The 11,722-nt window shown below is 34.5% G+C and overlaps 1 non-coding gene across 1 annotated transcript; it reads left to right on the forward strand.

The window, feature by feature from the left end:
• The first annotated feature begins 11,397 nt into the window (after positions 1–11,397).
• LOC121224047 (small nucleolar RNA R71) lies at positions 11,398–11,503 on the forward strand. Its single transcript, XR_005921510.1, has one exon. It is a non-coding gene; the product is annotated as a small nucleolar RNA R71 (small nucleolar RNA).
• Positions 11,504–11,722: the final 219 nt, after the last annotated feature.

Raw genomic sequence — 11,722 nt, forward strand, 5'->3', positions numbered from 1 at the left:
CATGCAAACAGTTCATCAAGCATTAACGAAACATCCATTCAGCATAACCTTAATAGTTCCAACTGTAGCGTCATATTATACTTATTCGTGCTTTATTTACTAGTTTATTTACATGGTAATCATATTCACTTTTAAGCGTATATCACATTACACATATAATAACATAACATTTACGCATATATAAAAATACTCATATAATCGCATAACATTCAAGCATATATCACAATACTCATATAATCACAGAATATTCAACCATATATCATAATCCACACAATCATATTTATAAATAATTCGTCACTTGAGCTACGAAACGTAAAAGTGGGCACTATCACCACTTATCGGATAGACGAATCTCCAACACACCACATAGACTCATATTGTCAAACCTGTCCCAAAAATAAAGCATAAAGCAACACTCTCCAACATAGCGAACATCCCTCCAAACATGTCCCAAGGCCTCAACGCCCAAATCACATATACATATAGGTCAGTACTCACAATCCTATGGCATGCCAACTATATCCAATGGTCTCAAGAATCACAAGGAAAACTATCTATATTTAAACACATATATTACTTACCAATTTTTGTCTGGTATCATAGAACATTTGCATCAATATTATCACTGTCACTTACCATGAATGACACGCTTACATATACTCTTTCACAACAATAATCATGAACACATAACACATATATAGCATCTCATTTCAATTCATATTTCCATAATAACACAAGCACATATTCCATAAGATAAACATGAGTACACGAAAGCTTACACTTAGAATTTAGAGTAGGGGTTTAGGCTACTACTAAATTCCTAATTAACGCATTGAATCATGTCCACAAGCAATTATTCCAAAAATTCACAAAAATACTTTCACTGAAAAGCCGAAAGCTCAAACTAGCCCTTCCTAACTCATAGAGTTCCTAGCAAATTCAAAGCTTTAACACAATAATTCACACAACATAGATTCAAAAATTAGCTCTAGACTCACCACAAGCAAACAAAAAACATAAGCCTAAACTAAATTCTCATGTAACTGAAACCTTTAACAAAGCAAACTTTAAATATGAATATCTCGGTCTACATTCAATCTTTCCACCTAAAACCAATTCAGTTTATCTTATAATTCACCTAGGACTAATTCCCAACCTTTAAACTACACAAAACTACTTAATTCATGGTATCGACTCTTTTAACATGTTTTTGGCTATTTTCCAAAAATTCATTAAAATTGATGCGGTTGTTGAAAGCACCAAAAATATCCTATCCCTAATAAATAATGAAAAAGAATAGTAAAAAGAAGTAGGGTCAAATTCTCAGGGACTGGATTTGCACAATATATTGTTTCGTGAAATCCCAAGCAGAATCTTGCCCAAGAAAACCTGCGTTCCTGAAAAAAACAGAATTAAAAGTTTGGATCTGGAAACGAAAAATAAACTAAAAATAGAATTAAGAATATTGAATCAAAAATTTGAGAAATTAAAAATAGAGTTGAGAGAAAGGAAATTCTTATGGGGGTTCCAGCCTCCAGTTGTCTCGTTCCGCCTTGGGTTCAATCCTCAACTTTTAGATGATCCTTCCCAAACTGAATAAGCCAGTTATAGTGGAAGAGGACGCCTACGACCACTAGCTCCAAGGATTTAGACTTATGATTTAGTGGAACCTGACTTTAGCCAACAATCGCTTCTGTGGGATCGTCTTATGCTAGATTAACGCTTCTCAATGGCGAATCCCACGCCATTTTGTCTCTTGGGCTTACCAACCTTTGACGCAGTAAGCTAACGAACCGACTGTGCAACCTTCCCAAAACATACAAATTGGCTACCTTTACATACGTTGAAAAGCTTACTTCTTAAGGGACATGGACGGAAGCGTCAGCCCCGTAGTACGGAGAAATGATGAATACTCTGCGAGGAGGCTAAGTACAGACTCTAAGCCTCAAGAACCCTTTTTGGGGAATATCGACAACCTTCAGCTAGATGAGTTTAGTGGCTCATGGTTGTGGTGTAAAAGAAAATAAATAAAATAAAAATAGAGATTTTATTGAAAGGAATTATGAGAAGAACAAAAGTCTAGACTTTTGGGGAGAGAGTGTTTACAGAAAAAGATGGATCCCTTTTAAGTCACTTTACCCCCTATTTGTAGTGCTAAGGGAGATAGTCTAAACCTACTTAAACTCCCAAAAGATAAATACATTTAATTGAAAATAAATAAAGATAAATAAAATAAAATCCTAAAATTAAATAATCCTTAATAATTATCTTAATATTAATTATCCTAATATAATTAAAATAGATTCTGATAGAATAAAATCTTTTCTTTTTGCATTTCAACCCTTGTGTCCTCCATGCTTGCACTTTTGGCACCAACTTTTCCTTGTGTCGCTCATTGGCACATTTTATCTCTAAACTCACTCTTTTGGCCCTTAATTTTGCTTTTGCCACAAATTTAGTCTCTATGAGATAAAAGATCATAAATAGCTCAAATTAGCAAGATCATACTCAGAATAAATACATAATTAATACATAAAAATACGTTATTCTACAGTGTTATCAAAAACTCAGGAAATCTTTAATGAAACTTCAAAGAGATTTTAGACACCTCTTAATCATGTCAAAAACTACTAATTAACACTTTGAAATCACATTTTTACTCAATAATCCAAAATTCACCATTAACGACTATTTTTAGCTTTTATTTAAAAAATGCAATTTAATAACTCAAAACTCAGTTCTAAAGGCCTAATAACACTAAAAACTAATAAAAGAGTGAATGGATATGTTTGATGGAAGAATAAACAAGTTTTTGTTGAAAATCTGGAAAACCCAGAAATGAGGAAGATGATAAAATCAATGAGATTTTGGGGTGTTTTATTGAAGATTTATAGAGGTTTAATACTTGGGGAATGATGGAAATCAAAATAATTACATTTGGAAATCAAATTTGAGTTCTTTGAGTTTGTGAAAGCAAGGGACGACAACACTAAGGAGAAAGGAGAAAACTATCTTTAACATAAGCTATAGATGGGGGTTTCTAGGTTAAGTTTTAAAATTTGGTAAAATTGTAGCATAAGTGCTCACAATTTTAACCTTGTTATAAATAAGTTCTTTTTCTAAAATTAAAGGCTTTTAGAACACTTCTTTAGAAATTGATTTGATTTTTTTTAAAACCATAATAAAAAATATTACTGATATTCCATGTCACAAAATTTCAAACACTCTAAGTCTAAAATTCATAATTACCCCTAAAACACCTAGACCCTATTTTAGGGTGTTGCAATTCTCCCCCTCTATAAAGAATTTCGTCCTCGAAATTTCCTACTAACACGTTACTTGCTTAATCACAAATTTTGCTACTTTTACTTCTAAAATGACCATCATGCTTCCTCTACGCAATCTAATTCCTATTCTCTCTATCTTCCTACTACTTTTAATTAATGATTCTATTCACTACCACGACCTATTCTACAGTCACTTTGCTAACAATTTCCTCTATTCACTATGACACTCTTGTCTAAAGAACTCATAATCATTTTTATATTCAATAGTCTCTATCGGGATTTTCCACTTAAGAGCTAAATCACTCATAATTTACTATGGCGTAAAACCTAAATCTACCAACGAGAATAAAAGAAATGATTACAAGGAAAAATACCCTTAATCTCGTCGATCGAATCTTAACCCTATGGCTCCCTAATAGTATAAACCCAAACTAGACCTCCAGACTCAACCTCTATAGCAACAGTATGAGTAACAATTCTCTACCCAATCGATCTCCTATTACCTCTACCACGAACATGGCCTCTAATAGGCGCAGATATGGCACAGAACTCTAAGTTTGTAAAACTTCAACTCTGTTTGGATAATCCCTCAAAATATGTTCCTTTGAACCACACTTAAAATAACCACTTGTCAACTTATGACACTCACCCAAATGCCTACGCTCACAATGTGCACAAAATAGCCATCTAGAACCACCCGAAGAACCTCTAATACTATCTACAACACTATCTTGCTTCTCAGATTTAATTGGTCAACTCATGTCATACACTCTCATCAAAACCCTGAATATCACTTCTCTTAGTAAACTTGAATCTCACGATGAAGCCCAAATTGAAACCTCTTACATTGATCCCTCTTAGAAAGTATCATCTCGAGAGCATACTGACTAAGTGCACGAATTCAGCCTCATAATCAGCCACTGACTAATCTCCCTAACAAAATTTCAAAACTCACGCTTATGATCCTCCATATACTACTCACCCTAAACTTCCTTTTAAAAACCTCGAGAAAGTAATTCAAAGTTAATCTGTTAGAAACAGTACCTCTCCTAACCGTATCCCACCAACGATGAGCCTCATCATCGAGTAAGGACACAGAACAACCCAACTTCTCCTTGTCAAAACAGGACATTTGCTCAAGGATCCTTTCAACTCCCTCCAACCAATACTGAGCTACGATCGGATTAGTACCTTTCACTCTAGAAAATTCCTTACCACCCAATGCCCGAAGACGTTCAAACGGCAATCCTCGATTAACAGGCGCAAGATTGGCATGTGCAAGAGTAGGGTTAGCACTAGAAATCCACTGAAATGCTCCAATCATAGCTTCCATTAGAAGGCATACACCCTCATCAGGTATGTTCACTTTATGTGGTGGCACAAGAGGTACAGAGGATGTACCATGCCTTGAGCACTAGCTCTAACATTAACACGTTTAGGAGACATATCTAATAATCTAGCATATAAACAAACAAATAAACGGTGTGAATGGTGAGGAGATGATCCAAGTCTCATTCTTGTAAGCAAACATCAAGATTAAAGGAAATGTGTTCCCATTCCTACCCCACATGCAATTCAATCAGAATATTTCAAGACACTTCATGCAATTCAAATAGAGTTATATCACAATTCCAAGAAAACAAAGAAGTTTAGGCTCATGAGTTTCGAAACTCCAAACACAAAACACTCACCTAGGTCCTAGAGTTAATGAACTTAGAGCTTTGATAACACCAAATGTAACACCCTATACATGGCCTGGTCGCCGAGCCTAAATATCAGGATGCCACACCACCGTCTCATGTCATACACAACAAATAAAAGCTCATTCTAAAACCAACGTCTTTCATATTATCATTTGTATAGGTCTCAAGTCAATCTTATTATTTAGTTATCATTGTTACATGCTAATCATACATCAAATAGTCTTATACTAATAATTAAACATGCATAAGGTCCATTTAGCAAAATTTCAAAACTGGCTACGTAGGTATCAATACTAGAACATGGGTATCGATATTTTCCTTGCACTGTATCGATACTGTATTTTATTTTTCATCTAAATGCAAAACACAAGAAATTTCGATAGAATTGAAAAAGCATTGATAAAATTACCCCGAGTATCGATACTTGTAATAACGTATCAATACCAAATTACGTTTCTAACTTCCTACACTTTTAGAAAAAAACATGGAGGTATCGATATTAAAACCCAAATATCAATACCTCTTCTCCAGACATAAAAAATACATCAATTGCAAGCATATAATTCATACCGACTAATTTCTAATCATCATGTATCATTCACTTCATCAAATGGTCATTAGAATGTCTGAAGTAATAGCCCAAAACATCATAATCATGACCAAGCAAGAAACCAATAACTCAAATTGAAAGTCTACAAGTCCGAAACAAAATAACCATGTAAACAACTTAAAAATCATAGCAAAAACCAGCATATAGTCTACCACATTGCCTTATCCCGAAAACATAACCAAAATAATAACAACTAAAAAATAAAAAAAATTGACTTGCTTGGAGTCACCCCTTGGAACCACACCACTCACACTGACACTTCTCTATTCTGGAAGGGTTTAAAAGGAGTGGGTGAGCTCAACAAGCTTAGTGAATGTCTAGAACAACTCCATGCAAATAGTTCATCAAGCATTAACGAAACATCTATTTAGCACAGCATCAATAGTTCCAACTCTAGTGTCATATTATACTTATTTGTGCTTTACTTACTAGATCATTTACAAGGTAATCATATTCACTTTTAAGCTTATATCACATTACACATATAATCACATACATTTACGCATATACCACAATACTCATACAATCACAAAACATTCAAGCATATATCATAGTACTCTTATAATCACATAAAATTCAAGCATATATCATAATACACATAATCATATTTATCGATAAATTTGGCATTCGAGCTATGAAATATAAAAGTGGGTTCTACCACCACTCATCAGATACACGGATCTCCAACACACGACATAGACTCAAAGAGTCAAACATGTCCCAAAAGTGAAGCATAGAGCAAACACTCTCCAACACACCAGACATTTCCCGTTGAATGGAGCTTAGCTCACATTCTCTTATCTCTCCAAACATGTCCCAAGGCCTTAACGTCCAAATCGCATATACATATAGGTGAGTACTCACAATCCTATGGCATGTCAACTATATCCAATAGTCTCAAGAATCACAAGGCCAAATATCCGTATTAAAACACATATATTACTAACTGATTTCCATTTCCTATCACAGCACATTTGCATCTATATTATCACTATCACATAGCATGTATGACACGCTTACAAATACTTGGATTTCATTCGTTTCAACCATAGGGTGTGACCCTGTAGGTTCTTGTAACATTAGTAGTAATACTAGAATGATTCTAATACTACAAATAATGAGTGGCATCTAGCAATGCATCATTGCTACCTAAGTTACAAGAAGTCATGATTCAACATAACCTCTCTGTGATTAACCCTTCATGTATTCCTTTTGTCCTTTATATCTAGAATGGACATCTTTCATGGAATAGTCACACTTGCATAGTCCATCTAATGTTTCTTGATATCCTGAGTAGACTATGATAAAGAAAAAAGTATGATATCTCATATCAACTTATTCGAGCATGGCCATGCATTTCTAGTCTCACATAATCAAATGGCCTAAGATACTGCTTCCATTATGTAGGAGGGACAAATACTATATTGATCAACCATATCCCACTACATAGATTGTGGTATATCCAACATCAGCCTTTATAGAATAACCAGTTACGGTAGATGTTTGACTGTATCAAAATATACAACTCACGATGTTGGGATAATGATGATCTCAAGTCTGAGGATCGTATACATAGTAATCACTATGAGTAATGTTGTCACTATTACATAATAATTCAAGAAACATACTCATAGCGAGTCAGTCCAATATGTTGTTCTCTAACACACATACCCATGTGTTGATTTTGACATCCCATGTCAATGACAACACTTTGTCATCAATAAACTACATGTTAGTCTTAATGCATTATTGTTGTCCAAGCCCACAATAATACTCGAATAAGGACCTTTTAAGAATAATCACATTATTCTCAAGATATTATTATAAAATGGTTTATTTATATACACAAGAAAAACTAAAATAATAATGTCACAGCCTTATATTAAAAAATGAGGTAAAACAAGTATGTTATTACAATCATCTCATGATTGGTCTTTGGCCATACTCTAACATCACATTGTACTTTTCAAGCAACCACTTAAGCCATTTATTACAAAGTGAGATCCTTCATCGTTAATTATAGCTCTAGGAGTCCCAAACCATGTAAATACATGCTTATGTAGGAATCGCATGACTACCTTAACAACATTTGTTGGGTATGCCTCGGCTTCAACCCACTTGGATACATAATCCACAACTGCTAAAATATATTTATTCTTATAAGAAGAAGGAAATAGGCCTAGAAAATCAATGCCCTATACATCAAATAGTTCTACCTCTAAAATATTTGTCAAGGGCCTCTCATTCCTCCATATTATGTTTTCGGTTCTTTGACATCTATCACAATTTTCCACACATGTATATGCATCCTTAAACACTGTAGGCCAAAAGAATCATGCTTGTAAAATCTTTGTTGCAGTACAAGAAACACCAAAGTGTCCCCCACTTAGAGATGAATGGCAGTGGTACAAAATCTCGTTAATTTCACTTCCAATTATGCAGTTCCTAATTATGTTATACGCATATTGTTTAAATAAAAATAGATCTTTTTAGAAATAATATTGACCATCATGAGGAATTTCTTCCTTTGTTGGTATGTCATTTCTCGAGGAATTATTCCACGTGCTAAATAATTGGCAAAATCAACAAACTAAGGTATTTCATGAATTTGACTTACCTCGAAGATATGCTCATCAGAAAATTCTCATTAATTGGAATAAGTGAAAAAGTTACCTCATTTTGTTCCAGCCTCGATAGATGATCAGCTACTTGATTTTCAACACCTTTTGTCTTGGATCTCAAGGTCAAATTCTTGAAGTAAAAGTATCCAATGAATTAGCCTCAATTTAAAATATTTCTTCGCGAGTAAATACTTAATGGTCACATGATTAGTAAACACTATAACTTTGGTACCTATAAGATATGAACGAAACTTGTCAAAAGCAAAAAGTTATAACAGAAAGTTCTTTTTCATTTACCATATAATTCAGTTGGGCTCATGTCAAAGTTCTACTTGATAGTAGATAGGGCGAAACACTTTTTTTCTTCTTTGACCCATCATAGCTCGAACAACAAAATCACTTGCATCACACATCAACTCAAAAGGTGTGTTCCAATCAAGTGTAACAATTAGTGGGGCTGAGATTAACCAGCTTTTTAATTCCTCAAAAGCTTCTAAACATGCTTTGTTAAAATAAAAAATGATATCTTTTTCTAAAAGCATACACAAAAGTTTAGAAATTTTTGAAAAATCTTTGATAAACCTACGATAAAAACCAATATTGCCTCAGTAACTTCTAACTCCTTTTACACTAACTGGAGGTGGTAAGCTTTCAATTATGTCCACCTTTGCTTTATCCACTTCAATTTCATTTTTGGAAATTTTATGTCCTAAGGCAATTCCCTCCTTAACCATAAAATGGCATTTCTCCAATTAAGGATAAGACTCGACTCCTCGCTTCTTTTTAGTACCTTAGCCAAATTACTCAAACAAACATCATAAGTGTTACCAAAAATAGAAAAATCATCCATGAAAACCTCAACAAAATTTTCAATCATATTAGTGAAAATGTGCCTAAAAGTAAATGTACTATTTGGTTGTATCTCGAGTATCATTCTAAAAAGCAGTAAAATTTGTTACCTACCAGTCAATCTAACATTTTATCTATAAAAGGAAATAGAAAATAATCATTACGAGTGGCTTTGTTCAACTTTCTATAGTCAATACAGATTCTCCAACTCATGACAGTTCTTATCAAAATTAACTCGCTACATTCATTCTCAACAATCGTGATTCCACCTTTCTTTGGTTCACATTGTACCAGACTTACCTAAAAACTATCTAAGATGGGGTAGATAATTCCTGCATCTAAACATTTGATCACTTCCTCCTTTACTACCTTTTTCATGATAGGATTAAGTCTACTTTGCCCATCGATTCTACCTTGCTCACCTTCTTCTAGAATAATCATACTCATACAAAGGGAAGGGCTTATACTTGTACGTCAGCTATGGTCCAACCAATTGCCTTTTTAAATTTCTTTAAAATAGCAATCAGTTGCTCCTCTTGGTGTTCTATCAGTTCTTTTTCATCTTTCAATGGTTCAGACCCTAAAGTGTTCTCTAACGGGTCTTCTTTAAGATTGCTCTCCCATTCCATATAAACTAAAGTTTCCAATTCCTCCATTACTAAACATTCCTCCGTCAGATCGAGAAATTTCATGGCCTTCCGAACGTTAAATGTTACTTGGTCATCTTGAACACTCATTTTGAGTTCTCCTTTTTGCACATCTATCAATGTTCTTCCCGTGGCTAGGAAAGGTCTCCCAAGGATGATCAGAATTTCCTTATCTGCTTCAAATTCTAACACACTAAAGTCAGTAGGAAAAATAAAATTATCAACTCTTACCAAGACATCATCAATCTTCCTCTCGGGATATGCTAACGAACGATCCGCAAGTTGAAGTGTCACAATAGTGGGTCTTACTTCACCTATTCCCAATAGTTTGAAAATAGATTTGGGCATCAAGTTGATGCTCGCTCCAAGGTCGTACAAAGCTTTACCACAATATGATTCTACGATGTTACAGGGTATCGTAGAGCTTCCAAGGTCTTTCAATTTTGGAGGTAGTTTATTCTATAAGAATGCACTACACTCTTCCGTCAAAGCAACAGTCTCATACTCACTAGGACTTTTCTTCTTGGATAGAATATCCTTCATAAACTTCACGAATTAGGTATTTTCTCTAAAGCCACCACTAGCAGGATGTTGATGTGAATTTTCTTTAGAACATCCAATAACTTCTTGAATTGCACCTCTTGTTTCTACTTATGTTGCTGGAGTCTTTGAGGATATGGAACTTTAGGTTAAAATGGGAAACTTTTTTGATAAGGTAAATCTATAAAAGAAGGTTTTAGCTTTTCAAAATTCACAAGTTTAGGGTTTACCGCATCAGATTTTTCAACATCTAATTTTTTCGATGTAGCAACTTCAATTGTTGGTTAACTTTCCTCCTTTCTAGTAGGCTCATCTTCAATCACAACATCCCTGGGTTCCAAAATTTTACCACTTCGTAATGCAACTACCATGAAATGTTCCTTACCCAAACTCCTTGGATTTTCTATCACTCGGGAAGGCTCCTTGCGATCTAGTATGAAGCTCACTAGCTAACTAACCCATCTAGTTCTCTAGATTTTTCAATGTTACTGCTTGACTTTAGATCAAAGTGTCATTTATTGCCATGTACACCTTCAACAAGTCCTCTAAACTATATGATAATTCAGCTTGAGGTGGTTTTGGGGCTTTTTGACTAAACCCTTGGGATTGATTGGGTCTTTGCTGCATATGATTCTTCAGTCCATTTCCTTGGTTACTCTAAGAAAAGTTCAAATGACTCCGCCATGATGGATTGTAGAAGTTGGACTATAGTCCTTGTCCACTTCTATTTTGATATCGATTCCTTACATAACAAACAGACTTCGGTTTGAAGGGTAATTCTCGAAAGAATGACCATCCCCACAATACACATATGAAACAACATCATACTGGCTTGGTGATTGAGCTATAAAATTATTCAAACCATTAGTGGTAAACTATTTTAATATTGAGGAAATAGAAGATACCTGAGCAGAGTGTGAAGTCAACGCGTCCACTTCATGCACTCCACCAGCTACTCATCTTCCTAAAACTACTTAATTTGTTAGCCATTAGTAATTGTTGCTAGCAATCCTTTCGGTGATTTCTTAAGCCTCATTATAAGACTTAGACAAAATTGCACCATTCATAGAAGCATCTACCGTTAATCTTGTATGTGCATTGATACCGTTATAAAACATCTCCAGTTGGATACAATGATGAATCCCATAATGAGGACACTTACAAAGAAAATCTTTGAATCTTTCTCATGCTTTGTATAAGGACTCATCATCCAATTGTTGAAAAGTAGTTATCTCATTTTGCAACTTTGCGTTCTTGCTTGGTGGAAAATACTTTACCAAAAACCTTTCTGCTAATTCTTGCCAAGTAGATGCTAAACTTAGTGGCAATGAAATCAACCAAGCTCATGCTCGATCTTGCAACGAGTACGGAAACAACTTCAACCTTAATGCATCTTCAATCACACTAGCTATCTTAAATGAATCACTCACCTCCATGAATAATCGAAGCCGTTGATGTAGATCTT

This window comes from Gossypium hirsutum, chromosome D11 (genome assembly GCF_007990345.1).
Source record: "Gossypium hirsutum isolate 1008001.06 chromosome D11, Gossypium_hirsutum_v2.1, whole genome shotgun sequence".
Lineage (NCBI taxonomy): Eukaryota > Viridiplantae > Streptophyta > Magnoliopsida > Malvales > Malvaceae > Gossypium > Gossypium hirsutum.